At 26.2% G+C, this 10,325-nt stretch overlaps 1 pseudogene; it reads left to right on the plus strand.

The window, feature by feature from the left end:
* On the plus strand, positions 1–9,863 carry LOC131638124 (protein SULFUR DEFICIENCY-INDUCED 1-like; annotated as a pseudogene).
* Positions 9,864–10,325: the final 462 nt, after the last annotated feature.

Raw genomic sequence — 10,325 nt, forward strand, 5'->3', positions numbered from 1 at the left:
ATGGAAGGAAATAGTGTCTTGAAGAGAAGTTCTAAGGCAAAGAAAGATGATCTTTATCATGTTATCCATAAGGTTCCTTTTGGTGATACTCCTTATGTCAAAGCCAAACATGCTCAGGTATCGTATGTTATCCATAAGGTTCCTTTGTTTTTTATTTGTTCATGCATGCATAATTGAAATTATCTGCATCATTGTCTCGTAAAATTGCACCATTTTCTCATAATTCTATGTTGTATTTTTGTAAATATTTGTATATTTCACTTTGTTTCTATTTATTGACGTTATGTATTAGTGCAAAACATTTTCAACTTTTTCAGACTTACTTTTACCAAATTTTTGTTTTACTGTGATAGAGTTTTTTTTTTTTTAAGATTCAGAGAGTCATACAGATTCGAGGAATCTTTTTTTCTTCAATATTCCTTTTTTTATATATATTCTTTGGTTTACTACATGATCAAAGTTTGAAGTATTTTTTTTATGTAGATTTAAGGTTTAATATTGAATAATGATATGAATGTGTATGAATTCAGTTGGTGGATAAAAATCCAGAAGCAGCCTTAGTGTACTTTTGGAAGGCCATTAATGTCAGAGACAAAGTGGATAGTGCTGTGAAGGATATGGCTGTTGTGATGAAGCAATTAGATAGAACCGAAGAAGCTATTGAAGCCATCAAATCTTTCAGAGGTTTTTGCTCTAAGCATTCTCAAGAATCACTTGATAATGTTCTTCTCGATCTTTACAAGGTATTTTTATACAATGTTTCATAGGTAAATTACTAATCATTTATCATAACAGAGATACAGATACGGAACAAAATACAAATGGTCTGACATAAGTAATAAATTTAATTAATATGTGTCAAATTGATTTACACAACAAAAAACACTAATGGTCTGACACAGATAATAATTTTAAAGTGATTTAGGAGAGCACAGATACAGAAGAACAGACATTTATGGTATGTCTGAGACAAATAATAATTTTAAAGTGATTCAGGAGAGCACAGATACAGACCACACACATTTATGGTCTGACAAAATGTGTCATAATAATTTAACAGAGCAGAGCACAGAAATGAATGGTCACGATTTTAATTAATATTTGTCATAGTTAAGTCAATCTCCTAAGTCAAAAATATGAAAATGGTTAATCTTAAATTGTCAATTGTGATGTAGCAATAAGATAGAACCGAAGAACCTATTAAAGCCAACAAATCTTTGGAAGGTTTTTGTTCTAAGCATTCTCAAGAATATGATGATAATGTATATAGATATTGAACAAAACATAAATGGTCTGACACAAGTAATAAGTTAATATGTCACAGTAATTTATCAGAGCACAGATACAGAACACAAATATTAATGGTTAATATGTCACAGTAATCAATAATGGTCTGACTCAGGTAATAATTTTAGGGTGATTTAAGATAGCACATAGATACAGAACACAGACATTAATGGTTTTGACAAAAAATAATAAATTTAGTTAATATGTCACAATAATTTATCAGAGCACGTACCTAAGAAATTGATGGTCTGACACAAGTAACCATTTTAATTCATATGTGTCAGAGTTAAGTCAGTATCCGACAGAAATATGGAAATGATTAATCTTAAAATGTCAATTGTTAATAAAGATTCAATTGATTTATCAAATAAGTGTATGATATGAATGAATCTAATATAGTTCTTAAGGATGAAAAGAAGTGAAAAGAAGTAGAAGGATATACGATTGCTACCACATATAGTGACCAACTGGCAGCGACACTCCTGGTCTTCCACATGCATCCCTCTCCCAGCCTCGAATACCTGTCCGCCAGCGTAGCCGCCCTAGTCATACTCATGGATCTGTGAGGTGGGTCATCACCCTCTAGAGGTGGCACCGAATAATTATCATATGCAGGAAGTGGAACAGAACTATTCCAACGAGGCCTACTGGAAGACAGGGCCTATGATGAACCTTCAACAGCATCCTGACGCCCCCACAATGAAGAAGTGGATGAAGGTTGTGCACTAGGCGTAGCCTCAGTTTTAGGCTCTCCTGGAACAGATGCACCGGCTTCCTCTACAATTGTCTATCTCTGTGCACGTCGGACAGATGCATGTTGTACAACTCGTCCATGTATCAGTCGGTTCTCTATATCAGCCATAAAGTCTGCAAGGTATAACCAATAAATTAGAATTATATACAAATAAATTAAAAAAGAAAAAAAAAGAAACATTTTTTCCTTCCTGATATATACATATGGAAAACTTCCATAGATACACCTACGAAAGTACCTAGCATTCACAACCTCTGGGTTGTTCTGGAGCTACAACTACGAAAATACCCTAACATGAACTTGTTTCGTAGATGAAACTCCAAAACCTTCTGCAACCTCACCAGTCACGACAATGACGTCTCTCTAACACATGAAAATCAATTTTTTGAAGTCCTGATCGTACGTTTAAGATAACAAACAATACCTACATTATCTCTAAACTATGTTTTTGAAACCAGTTAAGGATTTCTACCCCTAAAATTATATTCTAACTCTTTTACGAGAAATACTCGAAAATATCTCAGAAACTTGAAAACTTACCGATTATATTGAGCTTTGAATGATTTAGAGTGTGTTGATCGTTGAAGTTGATGCTCTCTGCCGAACTCGGGTGAAATAAAATCAAATTTGGTGGAAATAAAATTTTTGAGGTGTGAGAGAGTTAGGAGAGAGTGAAGATGAAAAATAAAGAATGAGGGATGGCGCAAATGTATCAAAAAAAGGTTCCGGAGGTACGTAACAGGAAACATACCGTAGATGCACCTCTGGAACAAACCAACATTGAGAAAAAAATGTGTCTGGAGATATATCTCTAGAAGTATAGGGTATTTTTGGAAGCGTACATGGTGCCTAAGAATCCTAAAAAATGATAAGAAATCCCTCTAAATGGAGTGCATCATTTACCAATGTATTGCAAAAACCATTTAGAACCACTCACTTAGGGTGATAGAAATGAGAAGAAACCAAGATTGTTGATTCACTATGGTATACTAATATCAAGAAATTGGAGAGAGGAAAAAAATAAAGAGTTATGTTATAGTCGTGTGATAGGAGTTGATGTTTTTTTACTTCTTTTTAAGATGAGTAAATGAGAGTAAAAAAACATTAAACTATTGAAAATTTAAGAGGAGAATAATCATAATAGAATGGAATAAAGAAAAAAAAGATGAATAGATGATAATATTGTGAAAATAAAAAAAGAGATGTGTTTTGAAGGATGCCACGTCACAATTTATTTGACGAGGTTAGAATCGAATTATGCGGCAAAAGTTGTGCATCTCATATTTGATTAGAATGTATTTAAATAAATTTTTTATTAGAGACAAATAAATTATTCAAGAAATTCAAGAAATTTTTTATGTAGATGACATAGTCCATGCCATTCTTGATCCTAAACCCATTGAAGAAATTCAAAACGTGCTTCAAATTCAGTTCAAGTTAAAGCTTTTGGAAGACCTGAAGTATTTTCTTGGTTTAGAGATTGCTTATTCTAACAAAGGGATACACGTTTATCAAAAAAATTAACAAAGGGATACACTTGTGTCAAAGGAAATATACACTACAACTACTTATGGATACAGACTTTGTGAATGTTAAACCTCTTTTTCTGCCTATAGATCCTGGTGCAAATCTTAATAATGAAGAAGGTCCTTCACTTGAAGATGTTTCTCAATATAGAAGGATCATTGGCAAAGTATTATATCTAACCATTTCAAGACCTGACATTTCATATGATGTGCATAAGCTTAGCCAATACATGTCAAAGCCTAGAAAGCAACATATGAATGGGATCAACCACATTTTGCAGTACTTGAAAGGCACATCGGGTCAAGGAATACTGTTCTCATCAAATCCCTCACTTCATATTTCTGCATACTCTGATGCGGATTGGGGAAGTTGTACAACAACCAGAAAATCCACCAGTGATTTTTGTATTTTTATTGGAGAATTATTAGTATCTTGGAAGTCCAAAAAGCACATCATTGTATCGAGATCATCAGCTGAAGCTCAGTATAGGGTCTTAGTTTCAGTCACATCTGAGTTATTGTGGCTAAGACAACTTCTAAGAGCTTTTGACATCAAAGTTCCTTCATGTAAGGTGTTTTGTGACAGCACATCGGCTATTCAAATGGCAAATAATCCAATGAGTCATGAGAAAGCCAAGCATATTGACATAGATTGTCACTTTATTAGGGAACTTGTGGCTGCAAATGTCATCAGGTTGCTACATGTACCATCAAAACACCAGCTGGCTGATCCTCTCACCAAGGCTTTGCCAAAGGATTTGTTCCATGTTCTTATATACAAGTTGGGAATCTGTAACATATATCTCCCAACTTTAGAGGGAGTATTAAGATTCTTTAGCTAAAAGTTAGTTACTTGAGCTTCAAGTTAGTTAGTTTAGTTGGTTAATGTGTAACTACCTAACTGAAGTTTGTTGTAACCACTTTTTTTTCTCACATATCACTTCTATATATAAGTGAGCTCCTCCTTTTGTAATACTTGAATCACACTACTAATACAATTTTATTGGAACTTTGCCTCATACATTCCCTTTATTACAATATCTCTGCACCATATAAAACCAAATTGATTATCACTAATTTGAGAAATATAACACTTAAAATAAAATTTAAAATTATTTAGAGACAAAAATACAACAAATATAAAAACTCCATAGATTAATCTCGAGATTAATCTCGAGATTAAACTTCATATTCAATTTCTATACCACTCAATTATGAGTGTATACCACTCAATTGTATGTCTCTATCCCTTATTATTATTATTATTATTATTATTATTATTATTATTATTATTATTATTTATTATTATTATTATTATTATTATTATTATTATTATTATTATTATTATTATTATTATTATTATTATTATTATTATTATTATTATTATTATTATTATTATTATTATTATTATTATTATTATTATTATTATTATTATTATTATTATTATTATTATTATTATTATTATTATTATTATTATTATTATTATTATTATTATTATTATTATTATTATTATTATTATTATTATTATTATTATTATTATTATTATTATTTATTATTATTATTATTATTATTTATTATTATTATTATTTATTATTATTATTATTATTATTATTATTATTATTATTATTATTATTTATTATTATTATTATTATTATTATTATTATTTATTATTATTATTATTATTATTATTATTATTATTATTATTATTATTATTATTATTATTATTATTATTATTATTATTATTATTATTATTATTATTATTATTATTATTATTATTATTATTATTATTATTATTATTATTATTATTATTATTATTATTATTATTATTATTATTATTATTATTATTATTATTATTATTATTATTATTATTATTATTATTATTATTATTATTATTATTATTATTATTATTATTATTATTATTATTATTATTATTATTATTATTATTATTATTATTATTATTATTATTATTATTATTATTATTATTATTATTATTATTATTATTATTATTATTATTATTATTATTATTATTATTATTATTATTATTATTATTATTATTATTATTATTATTATTATTATTATTATTATTATTATTATTATTATTATTATTATTATTATTATTATTATTATTATTATTATTATTATTATTATTATTATTATTATTATTATTATTATTATTATTATTATTATTATTATTATTATTATTATTATTATTATTATTATTATTATTATTATTATTATTATTATTATTATTATTATTATTATTATTATTATTATTATTATTATTATTATTATTATTATTATTATTATTATTATTATTATTATTATTATTATTATTATTATTATTATTATTATTATTATTATTATTATTATTATTATTATTATTATTATTATTATTATTATTATTATTATTATTATTATTATTATTATTATTATTATTATTATTATTATTATTATTATTATTATTATTATTATTATTATTATTATTATTATTATTATTATTATTATTATTATTATTATTATTATTATTATTATTATTATTATTATTATTATTATTATTATTATTATTATTATTATTATTATTATTATTATTATTATTATTATTATTATTATTATTATTATTATTATTATTATTATTATTATTATTATTATTATTATTATTATTATTATTATTATTATTATTATTATTATTATTATTATTATTATTATTATTATTATTATTATTATTATTATTATTATTATTATTATTATTATTATTATTATTATTATTATTATTATTATTATTATTATTATTATTATTATTATTATTATTATTATTATTATTATTATTATTATTATTATTATTATTATTATTATTATTATTATTATTATTATTATTATTATTATTATTATTATTATTATTATTATTATTATTATTATTATTATTATTATTATTATTATTATTATTATTATTATTATTATTATTATTATTATTATTATTATTATTATTATTATTATTATTATTATTATTATTATTATTATTATTATTATTATTATTATTATTATTATTATTATTATTATTATTATTATTATTATTATTATTATTATTATTATTATTATTATTATTATTATTAACACTAATAGAAGTACTCAAACAATAGGAAAACAAAAATAAAAACAAAAATGCCACGTGAGAAAAACCAATTAGCATTGGAAGCATGATGTCATCATATAGAATCTAGCCTCAATTCCTTCCACATTCATAAGGTTAGCATCCGAAGTTTCTTGTGTATATTATCTTCCTATGTCCCAAGTTTTTCTTTATGTGAGTAGACCCCGCATTTTCTTCACTGAATCTCTTCCGTCTTCATCATAAGGTGCATGCATGTAGGGGTGATCGTATCCGAACCAATCCAAAAGCAAAACCGCAAATCGAACCAATCCAAACCGAAACCGCAAAAAACCGCGTTTGGTTTGGATGATTTTGGATAGTTTTTGGACTGAACCGCACGGTTTGGTTTGGTTTGCGGTTTTTATTTCACGAAACCGAACCAAACCGCATATTTAACTTAAGTTTTAAATTTTTATAATTAATTTATTATCTTTCCAAATTCAATTGCACACAGCCACATCTAACGTTTTGAATTTTAATAATTAATTTATTAACTTAAGTTTTGGCATAATCCACTTAGTTTTTGTATTTTATATGTATTTCATTTATAATGTATTTTTAGTTCTCTACTGTTCTTGTAATATAATTTCTTTTGTATGGTATAATATCATATATTATATTGACATTGAATTACTTTCCTTTTTCCTTTTATTTCAGTACATTTTTATTTTATAGTGTAAACCGCAGTTAACCGAACCGATCCTAACCGCATTGGTTTGGTTTGGTTTGGTTTGGATGACTTTTTAAAAATCAACCGAACCAAACCGAACCGCATGCATTTTTATCTCGCGGTTAGGATGGCTTTTATGCTCAAAACCGAACCAAACCGCACCGCGAACACCCCTACATGCATGTGCCTCCAAAACAAAGGGTATCTATCTTTTGTGAGAGAAAATGGAAGGAAATAGTGTCTCGAAGAAAAGTTCCAAAGCAAAGAAAGATGATCTTTATCATGTTATCCATAAGGTTCCTTTTTGTGACACTCCTTATGTCAAAGCCAAACATGCTCAGGTATGGTATGTTATCCATAAGGTTCCTTTGTTTTTTATTGTTCATGCATGCATTCATAATTGAAATTATCTGCATCATTGTCTCTTAAAATTGCACCATTAATATTTCCTCATAATTCTATGTTGTATTTTTCTAAATATTTGTGTATTTCACTTTGTTTCTAATTATTAACTTTATGTATTAGTGCAAAACATTTTGAACTTTTTCAGACTTACTTTTACCATTTTATTTACTGTGGTAGTGTATTTTTTTTATGACTAAGAATCATACAGATTCAAGGAATATTTTTTCCTTCAATATTCAATTTTTTTTTAATATTCTTTGGGGTTTATTACATGATCAAAGTTTGAAGTGTTTTTTTTATGTAGATTTAAGGTTTGATATTGAATAATGATATGAATGTGTATGAATTCAGTTGGTGGATAAAGACCCACAAGCAGCCTTAGTGTACTTTTGGAAGGCAATTAATGCTGGCGACAAAGTGGATAGTGCTGTGAAGGACATGGCTGTTGTGATGAAGCAATTAGATAGAACCGAAGAAGCTATTGAAGCCATCAAATCTTTTAGAGGTTTTTGCTCTAAGCATTCTCAACAATCACTTGATAATGTTCTTCTTGATCTTTACCAGGTATTTTTATACAATGTTTCATAGATAAATTATTAATCTATGATTTATCATAGCAGATATACAAATACCGAACAAAACACAAATGGTTTGACACAAGTAATAAGTTTAATTAATACACATATAATAATTTTAAAGTGATTTAATTAATACAGATGATAATTTTAAAGTGATTTAGGAGAGCACACATACAGAACACAGACATTTATGGTCTCTCTGACACAGATAATAATTTTAAAGTGATTTAGGAGAGCACAGATACAGAACACAGATATTTATGGTCTAACAAAAGTCATAAATTGAGTTAATATGTCATAATAATTTATCAGAGTACAGAAATTGATGATCACAATTTTAATTAATATGTGTTAGAGGTAAGTCAATGTCCTAAGACAGAAATATGAAAATGGTTAATCTTAAATTGTCAATTGTGATGGAGCAATTAGATAGAATCGAGATTTTTGCTCTAAACATTCTCAAGAAGCACTTGATGATAATGTATACAGATATTGAACAAAACCACAAATGGTCTGACACAAGTAATAAGTTAAATTAATACGTGTCATATTGATTTACAAAACACAAAATGGTCTGACACAAGTAATAAGTTAAATTAATACGTGTCAGATTGATTTACACAACACAAAATGGTCTGATACAGATAATAATTTTAGAGTAATTTAAGATGACACAGATACAGAACACAGACATTAATAGTCTGACAAAAATAATAAATTTAGTTAATATGTCACAGTAATTTATCAGAGCACAGACACAAGAAATTGATGGTCTGACACAACTAACCATTTTTAGTGTCAATTATTAATAAAGATTAATTTGATTAATCAAACATGTGTATGATATGAATGAATCTAATATAGTTCTTGAGGAAATTAAACAGAAATGTGGAAGAGTAGAGGAGCAAGTTGATTTATTGAAAAAAAAAAAACTAAGACTTATCTATCAAGGAGAGGCTTTTAACGGAAGAACTACCAAGAGAGCTCGCAAGAAACTGCAAGATTATTGGTACTTAAATCTTTCACTTTTTATCTAACATTCCAATCTTTTCTTTTTGCTTAGATTATTGTTACTTAAATTCATTGATGTTATAGGGAAACTTGGGCTGGGCCTACATGCAAAAGACAAACTACATGATGGCTGAAGTAATTTTCAAGAAAGCCCAAATGATAGATGCTGATGCCAACAATGCTCTAAACTTGACGTTATGCTTAATGAGACAATCTCGTTATGAAGAAGCCTATTCAGTTCTTGAACAAGTTTTGCAAGGAAAGCTTCAAGGTTCTGATGAAATCAAGTTTCAAAAGAGCTGAGGAATTGCTTATAGAATTGAATGCAAACATGCCACAACCTAAGTTTATGGATGATTTACATCTTGATGATAATCTTGTGAAGGGAATTGATGGACTGCTTAATGTATGGAGTCCAATTAGATCAAGGAGACTTCCTATCTTTGAGGAAATATCTTCTTATAGGGATCAATTGGCATGTTAATATGTTTTTAATTTGTTCCGTTGTAGTATATTGTATTAAGTCTAGGGTTTTCTGTTTAATTTTCTGTTTTTCCTTTGCTCTTTTTCTCAATAAAACGGTGTGGAGAAATATATAATAAGGTTTGCTTGTAATTGGTAATTCTATTAATAAATGATGTTCTAATTATGTGATGATAAAATCTCTAGTAAGGTTTGAGAAATGTTAATATTTTATTTAATTTTAACTCGTCATTTTTTAAAATATTAAAAGCTTACTCTATGTTTGTTGGATATTGGGAGAAAAAAAATATTTTTAACTTACTAAAAAAATTTAAATTTAAAAAGTATTTATATATAACAACTTAGACTAGGAAAATACTTAGATGGACACAGCTATACCACCTGCATTTACACACAACCAAACACATTTTTTTATTAATTAAATAATAAAACTAAAATTATCTCTCTCCTCCATTATCACAAC

This window comes from Vicia villosa, unplaced genomic scaffold (genome assembly GCF_029867415.1).
Source record: "Vicia villosa cultivar HV-30 ecotype Madison, WI unplaced genomic scaffold, Vvil1.0 ctg.002184F_1_1, whole genome shotgun sequence".
In the NCBI taxonomy this organism is placed as follows: Eukaryota; Viridiplantae; Streptophyta; class Magnoliopsida; order Fabales; family Fabaceae; genus Vicia; species Vicia villosa.